Source organism: Grampus griseus (assembly GCF_964374135.1).
Source record: "Grampus griseus genome assembly, chromosome: 3".
In the NCBI taxonomy this organism is placed as follows: domain Eukaryota; kingdom Metazoa; phylum Chordata; class Mammalia; order Artiodactyla; family Delphinidae; genus Grampus; species Grampus griseus.
Genome location: NC_139019.1, coordinates 32,721,040 through 32,737,426, shown reverse-complemented (window position 1 = coordinate 32,737,426; position 16,387 = coordinate 32,721,040).

Below are 16,387 nucleotides of genomic sequence, written 5' to 3'. Positions count from 1 at the left end.
GTAACCCCCTTCCATCTTCAAATCCAGTAATCACATCACTCCAAGACCTCTGCTTCTCTGACTCTGACTCTCCCCTCTACTCTTTACTTATAAGGACCCTTATGATTACATGGGACCCACTCGGATCATCCAGGATGTCTCCTCATCCCCAAATCCTTAACTTAGTCACATCTGTAAAGTCTCCGGCCTTGTAAGAGAACATATTCACAGGTTTCAAGGATTAGAATGTGGCCACTTGGGGGGTGGGCGGTGTTCATTATTCTGCCTACCGTATCCCTGACATACCCTGTGAAGAACTGGAGCCGTCACAATCAAACTTTGCAGAGGAGTTGCTAAGAGCAACAGGTAAACCCCAAACTTACAATCAGTAGGTAAATTTGCATTATTTCCCAACACCACTCTTTTTAGGAAAGAGTTTTTCAAAATCAGAGAGGCAGTGAGACCCTTAGCAGAACTGAAGAAACCATTCAGTTCCTAGAAAGATAATGGAAAACTTTTACCTGAGAACATTTTTGCAGCATGCATTTTTTTATTTTCATTTTTTAGGAGGATTTCTATGAAATTACAGTTTAGGTGACCTATAGCAGCAAGCAAGTGGGTAGTAATGAATGATGGTAACAGTCTCTAACGAGCAACTGGAAATAGGTGCATGCTCTGTGTGAAATGAGGGCGGAGTAGTAAACAGCTATGGGATCTTCCGGCAGTGGCTGGACCCACACACTCTGGGACATTCTGTCCACGCTGGCAGCCATTAGTAGTGCTTCTTCATATACTCCAAGGACAATGGCACAGGCATGAAAACCCCATGTGAAAGGATAGTTCTAGACTACTGATTGATATATTCCAAGGGACTCTTCCCAGTTTTCCACTGAAGATTTTGAGCAGAAAGGTAGAATTTATGGAGATAGAATGTGATCGAAAGAGAAAGGAATTAGAGGAATGTTTCTAAGCAGAAACAGGAGAGCGAACCGGATGCCTGTTCCCTGTGGCCTCAGTGAAGGAAGGCCTTCACTATGCCTTCCTTCTGTTTGGGTCTTATGATGTGTGAAGTGAGCCCTGGGGATTCTATGGGGAAACTTCCTAGGAGAGCAGAAGCACTTCCTTGGGGAGAAGCATTATTCTGCAAGCCTCAGTGTATGTTACATTTCTCAGGTCTGTTCAGGACAGTCAGTTAAAGCCCAGTTTCAATTTTATTTTTGTCCATAAACGTCCATTTATCACCCTCCCTTCACTCCATGTGAGATTCCAGGAATGACTCTAAATTACACATCTGAGAAGTTGGACTCAAATCAACTGTCTAAAGGTGGGGCTAATAAGGAACTATAGCACTGAAAACTGAGGACAGGAATTGCGTTGTCTTTTTTCTCTCCCAGTGACCTGAGGTAGCCTTTTAATTATCAAAGTGTCACGAAGAATTATTTCACCAGGAGATTAAAGATTTCACATCTAGTTCCCAATTCTAAGTTTATGCACATTGAGGGCAGAGATCATTCTCTTCAAGCCAAGAAACAAATTTTCCAATAAACAATATACCACTTTTTAAAGCATGGGGTAAGAAATGGGGTGGAGCATAAGGTCTGTGTTTCTCAGCAGTTCAATTTGCAAGGCTTGGCTTAATTAAAAACAAAACCCAAAAATCTCTGTTTTGTTTACTGATCGCTCTTTTTTCCCAGGGTCTTTTCATGTCTGGGGATGGGGAGGTTTAGATCAGTGACAGGTATCGAGAGAGACACAGGATTAGATGCTAACATAGGAAATGAAATAAGTTGCCTATGAATATTACATAGAATATGTTTACATCCTTACAGATAATAACCCTTTTTTCATGTGAAGATGCATACTTTCATGCTCATTTTTAAATTACCATTTCTCAACTGAAATAAATTTCTGCTTAACATTTTCCAAGACTGTGTAAAGAAAGGCCAATGATATTAACTACCATTCATCTACCATATGGCAGGCTTTGTTCTTGCATTATTGTTAATACTCTCAGCAACCTAACTAGATAATTGATATGCTCACTATTTTATTATGGAGAAATTGGGTACTGATCGAGTACATTTCTAGTAAATACCTGAGTTGATATCTCACCAGGAGAATTTAATCCCAAAGTTTGTCCCCTTTCTATAATTTGCTATCTTTTTCGAGGGATATCATTGAAAATACTCTCCTACTGTGAGAGGTGCAGTCATCAGTGAATTATCCAGGGACTGGGACTGAATTACTCAGTTGATGCTCTAGACCCCTCCTTTTTTTTCTCTCTCTCTTTTGGCTGCACCCTTTGGTTTCTTAAATTGGACTCCCTTCTCTTACATTAATGAGTTTTCTTTAGGCAGAGCTATTTTCTACTTCCAGGAAAAACTAGAACAATTTGAACTTAACCATCCAAGGTCATGAGTTTTCATAGTTACACTTTTACTAATGGAACAGAACAGAAAAATATCGTTATAATTTTGCAATGTTATTGTCATCACATTTTCTATCTGTGAGAGTAGTTGGATATAATATATGCAGGTGACTATGGTGGGGATCACAAATGTGTGCACAGATGCAGAAACTCAAACTTGTAGATGCTTAGGTGAATTCAGCAAATCAATCACAGTGTTCTCATTATTCTTAATCCACTGATATCAATTCGTAACTAGTAACACAATTAGCACTCACAATTAAGTATATTTGTCTTGCCTGATGTACGCTGCAGTCTATCTTAACTGAAGTTTGTTTATTTGTTAATAGGCTGGCTGGGCTGCACATTTGAGGAAGGCAAAGGTAATTTCCATACCTAGTAAATAGCAAGGAGAGATCAAGGTTGAGAAGTTTATTATTATAAAAGTTTATTATTTTTCTAAATATTTATAATTGATTTTTTTAAATATAATTGATTTTTGACTGCAAAGTCCTCTTTTTTTCCCCTTTTGAACACATCCTTCTCTTTAGAATTGTGCTTCAAAGTTTAAGTTATAAAATCAAAATCCTTTCAGAGAATTTCTGAATAGTCTTTTTATTTTTCCTATAGGAGGTTTTCTAGAAATTAAAAAAAAAAGAAAACTGCAGGGTTAAGCATTTGCTTACTTGTTTTTTATGCAGCTCAGACATAGTTAGTTTCCCCACCCTAAAACCAGAAGCTTACATCTGTCAAGTATGCTTTTGCTCTCGAGCTCAAATAATTTTTGCTTCCTTCAGGATGACTTCTAGAAAAATCAATAAATCAATAATGTTTTGCTCCAAGGAAAATTCTGTGGACAAGTTTTGTTTTATTTTTGTAGAACACATAGCCTTTTCAAGTTTGCTTATTCTTCCAAGTAAGCAAAGTGTTGAGATGAAATATCTATGCAGTTTGTTTGACTGAAGGAATTTAAATAGGTGTCTCTGTTTTTAGAATGCTTTCCAGATATTTCATTGATGTGTATTTTAAACAGCATTTATCCTAGGGGAGCACCCAGGACCTCTTGTTTATAACAAGAGCCACTGCGATGCCTGCTATTTCTTACCACATTCTTAGGCTTCCAAACAATTTTTGTGTTTCTCCCTGGGGATGCAAATACAGAACAGGGAATGGGAGATAGAAAAATAAATACTTGGTTTCAATATTTTCTCTTCTCTTTCCCCTGATTTCTACTAATATTTATGAACATATTGGGACAACAAAAATGGGAAACAGTAGAGCATAATAATAATAATTAAAAAAATAAAACTAGGTCAGAATTTAAGTTTGAATTTCAATTTCACTATTTACCAACTGTGTGGTATAGAACAGATTACTACATCTCTTTAAAGCTTTTTTTCCTTGTAACATACAGATGGTAATACATATGTGAAGTGGTTATTAAAATTCTATATCTAATACATAATGGGTATTTAGAAAAATGTTAACTGAAAATGAATGTGATTTTATAAATAACAAAAGATCAGTTCACTCCAAGATATCTTTTTTCACCATTATAGATAGAACTAGAGTAAGTCATTGTTTTTGGCATGATGTGAAATTTACAATATGCATTAAGTTATAATTACCTAGGGAATGAAGTAACAAACATGCAGGAGCAAACATACCTTATATAGGATGGAACATTTATCATATAAGATAGCAGAGCACAGCCCTGAATAAATGGGCACTAGGACATGTAACTTTTGGTAGAGAAGTGAAAGGTCAAGAATAATATGACTTGGAACTGATAGCATCTCTGTGGTTAGATCTATGGCTTGGTTACTAAATCTAAGAATATTGGTTATTTGGAAAGAGCTTACCAAAATTAAGGGCAGGGTAACTGAAAGGAAAAGTTAACAAGTGCTTTAAGATAAATTATATTAGCTATACTTGATTTTTATTTTTCAGGTTCTACCAGTATACTGTGGTAGAGAAACAGAGCAGAAGGGACTAACACTTATTGAATTATATGTTCTAGAAATTGTGTTAAGTGCTTTTTGCACATAAGAATGCAATCATTCTATAAATCCTCTTCTGATTGGTAACAGAAAAAAACAATTCTCTTATGCTACCATAAGACTGCTATTGGAAATATGTTATTTCATTATATGTGTATTTAAATGCTAAGTAGTCTAAATTTTATTCATTTTTATCCCATTTCCATGGATATAGAAATAAGTGTAAGATCTCAGTGAAGGAGAATCATAAATGAAGTGGTGTTAGTTTGCTGTGGCTGCCATAACAAAGTATCCCACACAGACTGGGTGACTTAAACAACAGAAGTTTATTTTCTCACAGTTCTGGAAGCTTGAAGTTCAAGATCAAGATGTTGGCAGGGTTGGTTTCTTCTGAGGGTCATGAGGGAAGGATCTGTTCTAGGCTTGTCTTCTTGACTTGTAGATGGATAATTTCCCCCTGTGTCTTCACATTGTCTTCCCTCTGTGTCCAAATCTTATAAGGACACCATGTTGCATTGGAGCCCACTCTAGTGATCTCATTTTAATTTAATTACCTCTGCAAAGACCCTATCTCCAAACCAGAGTCATATTCTGAGGTACTAGGGCTCAGTTAGGACTTCAATATATAATTCTGGAGGTGAGGGACTCAATTCAGACCATAACAACTATTTTCCTCATTTCTCTTCTTCACAATCCCTAGCAGAAATTGACTTGTTCATGAGATGCTCCACACATATTCGATCATGATAATTCAAGAACTCTTTGCATCACATATATGAAATAAAACTTTCTTGTCCTGAAGATCCCATAAAGAAATAGCATTCTATGTTAAGTCAAAACAGAAACCATCCACACTGGAATACTCTGGGCATTTGAACCAGGCCAGACCACAAAAGTTAATTTAGGTTTGAGGACTAGATAGAATGATCACTTAGATACAAGGTCATTTCCTCTTTGCTTTACAGCCAAACCAGAAACATACAATCAAAAATATACAACAGGGCTTCCCTGGTGGCGCAGTGGTTGAGAGTCCGCCTGCCGATGCAGGGGACACGGGTTCGTGCCCCGGTCTGGGAGGATCCCACATGCTGCGGAGCTGCTGGGCCCGTGAGCCATGGCCACTGAGCCTGCGTGTCCAGAGCCTGTGCTCCACAATGGGAGAGGCCACAGCAGTGAGAGGCCCGATTACAGCAAAAAAAAAAAAAAAATTATATATATATATATATATATATATATATATATATATATATATATATATATACACACACACACACACACACACACACACACACCAGATCAAGATACAAATGAGTGGACATGGCTCTCTGTCACCTCCCTTTCTTCTTCCCAGAAGCATGTCCAGAGGCTGGTGGGCTCACCAGGGAGACTGAAACTCTTATCAGTTCAGAGGATTCCCAACCATAGCTTATGTACAATCTTTGAAACTGAAGATGGTGGACATGGATGAGGATGATGGAGGTGTGGAACTTCAGTAGTCAAGTCTCCACTCTATTTCCAATAAGAAAATTCTTGCTGAACCACAATTACATGCTTCCAGGTTCTATTTCTTACTGTGTCATTGACTCACTTGAGTTGCAGGGAACAGGCATGCCCTATAACCATTTTCCAATGAAGTAAAACAAAATGAGCATGTAATAAGTGAAAAGCAGTTTGTAAAATGTAAACTACTGTGCCAATCATCTATTTTGAATGTTGTAAATAAATAAGACAGCTATAACTTCAATAAGGAAGTAGGTATATAAATTGAGTACTGATTATGTTCCAGATACTCTGCTAAAGATTAGGGATACAGAAGTCAAAAAGACAGATGTGATCTCTTTTGCATGTAATGTATAGTATGACAATTTTGACATAATTTTCATAACGCTAGTCTTATCAAAACTGCATACTTACTACTATAAACAGTTGCAAAAAAAGGCTCAGTAAGCCTCCAATTTGGCAACAGTTTAATGGATTGGCTTCCATGATTCCAGAATGCTAAAACAAAATGTATTTCGTGGTACCATCCCATACTTCTCTCTTCTTTATGTACAGAGGACACACTGTCTCCAAGTGCAGAAAGAAAGAAAGTCTTCCGCACCAGTTTCTGCATTCCTTTCCGTGGCTGTAGATTCTGGCACATTTCAATCTTCTACAGATTCTCTTTTTTGTAGGGATAGGCAATTTATAGGACTAGTCCTTTGAGGAAAATCTAAATGCTCCTAGGTCTTGGCCTAGGAAGTGCTAGGTGAAGAATATAAGAGTAGGGACCTTGCATCATGCTGTACCAGTCATGCAAGAGTAGAGAATATTCAAACTGTCCATCCTGCAAAGGTAGTCACAGAGGTTCAGATGTATGCATAAACATTCTACTCATGGATAGGAAAACTGGGATTATTACTATTATGGTTATAATTTTAAGGAATTAGACAAATTCATCACAGACTCTCAGAAAACTACAGCAAAAGATTAAGGGTAATTGCATTAACTATTTTAATCTAATATTCAACCTATCTAACACTCAGAGAATATGTGCACAGTGCTTTCGGCCAATCGTGTTTTAACTGAGATCTGATGAGCTCTCTTTCTGTACATCTGTCAGGACAAAAGACTTACACTTGCAAAGAACGTGCACCAATGTCACTTACCCTCCTTCCCTGCCAGCAGATTACAGTGAAATGACAAAGTCATAATTCTCAGGCACTGAAGGATGGGCTTTAAGTAGAATTGTATGGGCTGTGAATTATCTGCAGCTGTAAATTATTGTACAAATAAGCCATTCAAGTTCACTAAAATTGGAGAGGTTAGGGTTAGTGCAATTCTTATCCAAATCTTAAGTGTCAGTGATAGCCCACTGCCCTGCAGTAGCCAGAAGTGTACAACATGTGCCTTATGAGAAAAGTTCTTGTGGTTTTTCTCTTTCCCATTGCACTCTAGGGTGATCTGAGCATCAGTTAAAAATTCCCGTCAAAAATAATTACTGAGAGTTCAAGAGTTCATCGTCTCTAAAAACCCAACGAAGAATAATCTGTCTAATTCTCTTATTTGGGCATGTAGTAGAGCTGTTAGAGATTCTGGTTATGTCTTTTAAGTCTTATGATTTCTGATCCTTTCTGGAAAGATGATGTAAAGAGAGAAATTTCAACAAACTATTTTCTGTTATATTCGAGTTGACACCTGTCTTCTCACACTGACCTATATTAGATGGAAATTATTGCCATGTCCCTGATAAACTTGGGTGCATTCACATGGGTTACATTTGTCGTGTGATAGGTGGATAAGAGAAGCAACTGGTTCAGTTGTGAGGAGTAATCTTCAGGCAAAACAATTTCCCCCAAATTTCCAAATATTGATTTATCACCAAGAATTTTCCATACAATTACCTAGTTTTAGGCTATCACTCAGTTATTCAGCCACCCATCCTACCTTGAGCCCATCCCCATTTCCCCTAGTGCCTTCCTCTGTCAGGATTTTCTCTTTCTGTGGACACCACCTCTCTCACTCCAGCCACCTTAAGAGCTCGGAGCTGAAGCAACATTGCTCCAATTTCAAGTTCTCCTTGTTGCTCATGTCCTGTGTTTCCTATTGGGACTTCTTGCCTCTTTCCAACCCATTGTTTTCCCCCGTTCTCTTATACTTGAATAGTTCTGAATTTTGAGTGCTTACCTTATCTAAGTACCCTCTCATTTCCTAATCTTTGTTCTGCGAAAATAGGTTCCTGGCCCATCTCCAAAATCGACGCCACAGGCTGTTCCAATGTGACAACACTTAGCTGTCTGAACGTGAACAAGTCTCTCAATCTCTTTGTTCTCAATTTTCTCACTAAAACATAAGAAGCTCAGTGGTACTCGGAGCCTTTCCTTTTGATGTGTCAATAGAACTTAGTTGCTAACACTGATGTACACGTTCACCAGTTTGGGCCGTGGTTATAGCGACTTTCAGATAAATGAATATCGGTAAGTGAATAACTGGAATTTAAATAATCTTTTTGTTGTTGTTTTTTTTTTGATAAGGTTGTTTTAGAAAGTACTTCTAGGGTACTGTTTTTAAAAAGAAAAAAATATATTTTAATAGATGGCTATTTCAGCAGCTTCTAAATACTTCAAAGAATATATTTTGTCATTATTTGTAACATAAGTAAGACTTGATTCTTCCTAACTATTCACGTCACATAGTATCAGATTTCAAAAAGATATATAAATGCAAATTACTAGTTTTTTGGATCCCCTAATATATGCCAAGGACTATTCTAAATATGTTTCTTGTATTAATTGATTTATTTCTCAAATACTATGAGGTCAACACAAATGTTATTTCTGTTTTACAGATGAAATAACTAGGAAGAGAGGTTAAGTAACTTATTCAAGATTAAACAGAATAGAAGAGCCAGGATTTATACCAGGCAGTCTGGCTTCAGATCCTGTGCTTGTAAACATCACACTCTTCTGTCCTTCTTGACCAATTTGGGCAAAGTCCTTGAGTGGAGTGTATTGAAGTAGAGTCTTGAAAAGGCAAATAAGGTTTATATTTATAACACAAAACGAAAACATCTTATTCTCTTGCTTACCATCTTCCTCTAAAACAAAGTCACACAGAATAAAAGCGGCTTATCAATCTGCTCACTCTTACTCTCTTTTTCTCTCTTTCCTTCCCTAGATGTCAGCTGAATGGCCTTTTCATATCTTCCCCACCTGTCCTTTTGCCACCTCCCAAATATATTTCATTCTCCCCTGGAGGCCATATGTCTTTCTCTTTTGAGTTGGCTTATCTCCTCTAGCTTGTCCAATACAACATGTCTACATGTACTAAACACAGGTCAGCGTGAAGAGAGCCCACGAAAGAGCTTGCAGAATTCTTAGAGCAGAGTTGGGGAAGCATATTACCTTACTACTTATTGTCCTTGTATACACCTATATAACTTCAATTATAGGGTCCTATGTGTAATTCAGTTATCAGTCACTTGAACTTCTGTGGGTTTCTCCACACTAAGATTTCAATCTTGAGTTTTACTTCCAGCTCTAGAGTTCCCTGGATGATAAAAATGAGGGAATATTTGGGGCCAGTTATTTAGGCCTGTGTCATCAAGGGTGATGGGTCAAGAAGTCAGAGAAAAAGTGACAAGTTCTAAGTAACCATCTTGTTTTTCTGAAAACTCACAGAAACAGTTCAAAAGATAATGTCTGCTTGCAAAAAATGTAAGTTATGATTGGATTCCTCATGTATAAATTTTTGTCTTTCACTCAACTAACTCACAAGATGAACTGAATTTCTCACTCTTCTCCTGACTATTTAGGGTATAAGGAAGCACAACCTAAAGAAAAAGAGGTAGCCTAAGACAACTGGTTTGTCTTAGAAGGAAAAGAAAAAATGAATTGGGTGTATAGAGGAAGAGACCTGAAGATTTTACACTGAATTCTAGAGCCGTAGAGCTTCACTATTTCAAGAATAGCACATTTGAAATTGGTCTTAGTAGAGTGACAAAACTCTTAAAAATGGTTTTAAGTTGAATTTTAAGCAGGCAACTAGCAAAGGACTTATAAAACTAAGTTACAATTTATAAACTCAAATTTATGAAGTTAGAAGCTTTAGAGAATGAGTTAATCAGCACCTGCTCCAATGTGAATGTGTGAGCTCCTGTCTGCTAATAGAGGGAAGAGGGATACATCAGGCTGACTCACCATTTGTGCAAGACGTTTTCACTTTTGCCTGAGACAAGGATGAAATGCGGATGAGTTTGCATCTGAACACAGTGCCAATTAATCACTATGATGACATTTAAATAGTCATTCTGCATCGTAAATGTTTGAAAGAAAGCTTTATTTTCTAGTGATGGAACTCATAGAGTTTTCTTTTTTCTTTTCACATAGTCACTGAACTTACAGAGCTTATTAGGAGTTGAACTATTGGGAATAAACTGTCAAAGATGCCAGGAAGGGCTTCCCTGGTGGCGCAGTGGTTGAGAGTCCGCCTGCCGATGCAGGGGACACGGGTTCGTGCCCTGGTCCGGGAAGATCCCACATGCCGCGGAGCGGCTGGGCCCGTGAGCCATGGCCGCTGAGCCTACGCGTCCGGAGCCTGTGCTCCGCATCGGGAGAGGTCACAACAGTGAGAGGCCCGCGTACAGGGAAAAAAAAAAAAAAAAAAGATGCCAGGAAAATTTCTAGCTCTAAGGAAGTGAAATATAATAGGTGGATTAGAAAAATGTGAATGAAAAGTCAAATACAAATAGAATAATCCAATTCAGTGGTGCATCACAGTTCCTGGAACTTTTCTTATCTGGGTAGATATAAAATTGCTGGGTTGCTAAGAATAAACAAGAAAAAAAAAAAAAAGCAGCTGAATTAGATGCCAACTATTAAGTACTTAAACACACATATTTTGTTCCTGGATACCTCCCCAGATTTTCACTCAGAACCTAGTTGTTCTTAGCTTACATACACTCTTAATGAATTTGATCATATCTTATTCCAACCCTCAGCTGATTCAAAGTAACAAGTTAGAAAGTGGAGGACCATCTATGTGCAAGAACTTTAAGAATATTAAGGAATAAAAGTAGACTACTTAACAGTCAGGCAATAAGCAGAATAACGCAAGATTTAAATGCTCACAGGAATCACATCCAGAACACTCCCACAGCCTCCCATAGGCCATGCCGAATCAGTGTTTTAGAGCATAGTCCAGAAATGTATAACAATGATCCCCAGTTAGCAGTAAGAGATTTAATGCATCCTCTATGTGTGAATTTATTTGCAAGGTTTTCAATTCAAAATAGATTATTTTCATTATTAAGATTTATTTAGTTAAATCTTTATTAATCTCAGAGACTGCATTCTCCAAAATGGCCCTTTCATAAATTTAATTTAAGACAAAAATATAAGAATCGTCACAAGACACCGTGCAAATTAAGGATCAAGTATGCGGCATAGTATTCTTGTTAGAACCAGAACCATCTCTAGCAGATGCTGTATCTGGGGTGTACATTTAGAACTAAGCACAATTTTGCCAAGTTGCTCAGTAGCACTTTCAGCTAAATTTTTCTAGAAATACCATTAAAAAAAATAAAGAGAGGAAGGTCTAAGGTGAACCTCTCAGGACCAGCTGTGTGATATGAGATTGAACAACTTCAGATATTCCCATAATTCTCCTTGGTGGGTAAGAGAGGCATCAACTGCTAGAACTATGAAGGCCAGAACAAGCTTAAAACAATGATCTTTTAACTTTAGTTGCTGCCAGAGTTGCATCTCTAACCTTACCCATTTTCTTCCTGGGGAATAATTATTTCAGGGGAGAGCAGAGGAATATCTACAATCTGTACCTTTGCCCAATGTCAAAGATAATTCATTCTCCTAAAGCAGAGAAAGCCAGAGACTTGTAAGCAATAATGGTGCTTTGACCAGACCACTTACTACCTGCTGTTTCCAAGGTAGGCTCGTGAATAATCATTTCCATCATCCCGGCTCTGAAGTTTCTGGTATTTATTTCTCCCTGAGGACCTTGGGGCCTTGGCAGCTGGGTAGCTGTATGATTCTGTCTCAATTATCTCAATTAACAGTTGTTTATCAGAGGATTTGTTCAACTTAATTTCAGCAGCATCGATGGTACACCATTATTCTTTTTAATTGAAGTATAGTTGACTTACATATTACATTAGTTTCAGGTATACAACATAATGATTCAATATTTTTATAGATTATTCTCTATTTAAACTTATTATAAAATATTGTCTATATTCCCTGTGCCGTACAATATATCCTTGTAGCTTATTTATTTTATACTTAGTAGTACACCATTCTTTTTACAACATACCTCTAAAAGAAGTTATACTGAGAACGACATTAAGGCAATATGCTTCTGCCACACCTCGTCATCTCTGTTTTAAAAGAAAATTGAGAGATTAGAAAAGGAACAGTGCATTTATGCACTTTTTGGTACTTTTGATAGCTATTACTGGAGCTTATAGTTTAAAATTAACATCTGTGTCACTGACTCAATTTAGTTAATTTGTTTCTACTTGTTAGGATATAAATAAAGTGCTCTATTTTTCTCTGTCTGAGAAATTCATTAATTTCTAGGAAGAAATCTAAAAGGTTCATGAAAAGAACACACAGGAGAAAAATGTTAAGTTACCTTTTGTAAAAACACTAAAGATTTTATTAAGCTCCCAGAAATTTTTCATTTAGGTTTTAATATGAATTTGGGGGAATGCTTATAATGATTTTACTTTGTATTTTTCTCTTAATCATAGCTATAAAATTGTTCTCACATGAGAAACTCATCAATTATTAGTTCTCAGACTATTTTCTTAAAATTCCTATTTATTTATTTTCTGTTTGGTAATACAGGTTAAAGGCCTAAAGAAAAAAATTAGCTAATACACATTTATATTTGGTGATAATTAAAATGGTATAATTTATATTTTAATAGAAAATTATTTTTCTGTTATATTTTCTCAAGAGAGAATAGTCTAAATTTCTAACTTTTATATTAGCATAATTGGGAGCCAAGTTTATTTTCTTAAAATAACACAGTACTACTTACATAATAAAAGTCAGTGGGCAGATGAAATTTAATAAAAAAAATTATGCTTATGGAAAAATACATATGAGAAATATGCTTATGATGTGGGAATACATTATTACTTAGTTGTGTCATCTATTGCATTAATTAGTTTATTGTTCTATAGGGGCACAATTATTTGAGAGGGGGCATATTTTTAGGATTTTTAACAGGATAAGAAAACTCTGAAGGCTGAGAATGCCTTTTATTTTTCTAGAATATAATACCAAGTATAATACTTAATAGACTATATGAAGTTGAAGTGTGGCTCCAAGAAATTGTCACTAGACCCACTGTGATGATTTTTTCCTTCTCTCTCTGTCCTGCTATGCGTAATCCTAAACAGGGTGGAAGGGGGCAGTTTCTGGTTGGAAGTCTGGAAAGGGCAGTCTGTGGAATGGGGACGTGCCTGGGGAATAATAAGAAAGAAGAGCTCAGGATGGTCACTCTGCAAAGTTGTTTATGAACTCCTGGGCTCACCCCCACTGTGTGTTGTACCAGAAGGACATGGCATGACATCTTTAAAGTGCTGAAAGAAGAGTACTGACAACTCAGAATTTTATATCAGTGAAAATGTCCCTCAGGACTTAAGGTGAAATAAAGACATTCTCAGATGAAAGGACACTTAGTAGTTGTTGGCAGCAAACCTGCTTTAAAAGACTTGCTAAAGGAAGTTCTTCAGACAGAAGGGAAATGATACCAGAAGGAAACATGGAACATCAGGAACAAAGAAAGAGAAACACAGAGGGAAAATGTCTAGGTATATATATATACAATATACAATACATACTATATATATATACACAATATACAAGACATACTATATATATATATATACACACAATACATTATTTTTCTCCTCTTGAATTTTGCAGAATATGTTTGATGGTTGAAAGTATAAAATATAACATTCTCAGATGGAAGTTTCCATGTATGTAGCGGTACTATGTTAGATGGCTGTAGCAAAAAGGAGAGACGTTATAGTTTCTATATTCCAGTTAGGTGGTCAAATATTGATTCTAAATAGACTGTAAGTAATAAGTATGAATTTTTTAATTCCTAGAGTAAGCTCTAAAAAATTATACAAGTATACATATTCAAAATGACAAGAGTAACATTTAGAACAGTTAGTAAGAAAAGTATCGATAGAAAAGATGAAAACACCAATGTCCAAATGATGTTAAATTTAGAAAAAATATAGTCTTTCTTCAGAGTCCCTGTGGAAGTTTTACGTAATATATCCTTGATATTTAAAAGGCATTATCCAATATCTCTTTAGGGATAAGTTCACCAAAGAGCAGTGAAACAAGTTGAATAAAATAGCTATAGGATTTTTTTAAACTTTCCTATTATTACAGCTATTTGATTTATGAAAAAGACAATGATATAATTTTAATATCCACCAGTCACATTAAATAATACTAAATACTCATTACTATTTCCCTTGAATGATCAACTGCTAAAATTTGATGTGTGTGTGTGTGTTTGACTAAATTTGAGATGTGAATATTATAATTTATTAAAATTTTCTTTGTTTTACATGGGTAATTGAATGCTACATTTTAGTTTTATTTCATTAATGATTAAAACTTACACATTAAGCAGGCAAATTTCTACTAGATGCTTCATATTCTGTGACTGCACTAAAGGCAGCATATGTAAATTTTATAGAGCAACTGAAACTCTCATACACTTCTGGTGAGAATATAAAGTGGTACTTTGAAAAACTGTTGGCAGCATCTATGAAATACATGCAAGCTCTAGGTATTAGTTTTCTCTTGCCGTGCACCAAATTACCACAAACAGTGGCTGAAAGTACACCTGCTATTAGCTCACAGTTCTGTAGGTCAGAAGTCCAACACAGTGTGGCTCTAGTCCTTATAGGAGGACCCCTGAATCATTAAGCCAGCAGTGAGGCAGCAAGTATCCCATAGGCTTCAAATCTCCCTGACTTCCTCTTCTGCTTCTGGAGAAAATTCTCTGCTTTTAAAGCAACTGTTGTGATTAGATTAGGCCCACCTGGGCATCTCCCTAACCCTAAAGCCCATGTGGATAATCTCCCTTTCACTGGGGCATGGAATCGTAGAGGACAGTTTTAGTATTCTGCCTACCTCCTCCTATGACTGGGCAGTTCCAGTCCTAGACATATACCCAACAGAAATGCATACATATGTTCACCAAAATACATGCACAAGAATGCTAATAGTGGGAGTACTCATATTAGCAAAAATCTGGAGAAATTATTCAACAACAATAGAATAAACTGTGGTATATTCTTATAACTGAATTCAGAAATGAGAATGAAAAAAGTACAAATACAACAGCATGAATGAATCTCACAAACACAGTGTGCAATAGCAGGCAATAGTGTTTATGGGAGTGAGTGGAGATGTACCTCTTCCAACCCAGAAAGTCATAGAAAGCTTCCTGGAGAAGGTACAGTTTCTGCAAAGAATTAGAGGGAGTGATGGGTAATGTGGGGGACAGAACTAAATTTTCAATTGAAAGAATAATATGAACAGAGGAAACATCTGTAAAAATTATAAGCAGATAGGTATTATGAATAGACAGAAAAATGGGGAAAACAGTGGGATAAAAGGAGTGCCTGGAGAATTTAATGGGGTCAGAACATGGACCGCCCTGAAAGCCATATGAAGAAGATTGACTTTCATCCTGTAGGTGAGGGGGGACATGGGAGCTCTTTGCAAAAGGAACGATATGAACATATTTATATTTGGGGTCTTTGACACTGCAAAATAGATAACAAGAAGATAACATTATAAAAAGAAAGTAGAGAGGAAACTAGACTAACTTGGGAGGCTATTCAAGGAGTACAGGTGAGAGATGATGGGTGCCTGAGTTAGTGGGGGAGGAGGATGGACAATCTAAGAAGCATGGATGCCTTGTATCTACCTCCCTTCCTAAAATCACTTTTAAAGTCTTAATTCATGCTAAAGTATAATTGACTAATAATACAGTTGTTGAATATTTTCATGTCTCCCAAGAGAAGGTGAAATTACCACTAACTAGATATCTGGGCTCTAAGTTGAAAAGATGGCTTTTAGTTGTGCAATAGTAGGTGTTTTCCTGAAGAAGTTTTAATTGGTTTGTTTCTTTATTTCTAAGTCATCAGGACTTTTCCAAATGCACCACACATATGAATAAGGGAACCAGAGCCGAAGACACATTCCATGGTTGAGATGTCTGAGCAAAATCTGTACTTTTAATTCTATGACCTTCACAAGGTCAGCAACAGCAGAGATCTGGGGCAGAAATTCTTCAAGATTTTCATATACAACAGTGACCAGTGGGGCAATTGTGTAAAAGAAATTTCCTAAGCCATACGTTCATTATTTCTGCTAGAAAGCCTTACAAAGTCAATTCCCATGGACACATAACAGGGCACACAATAGAGAGGCAGCTGACATCTGTGTAAATGTGTGCA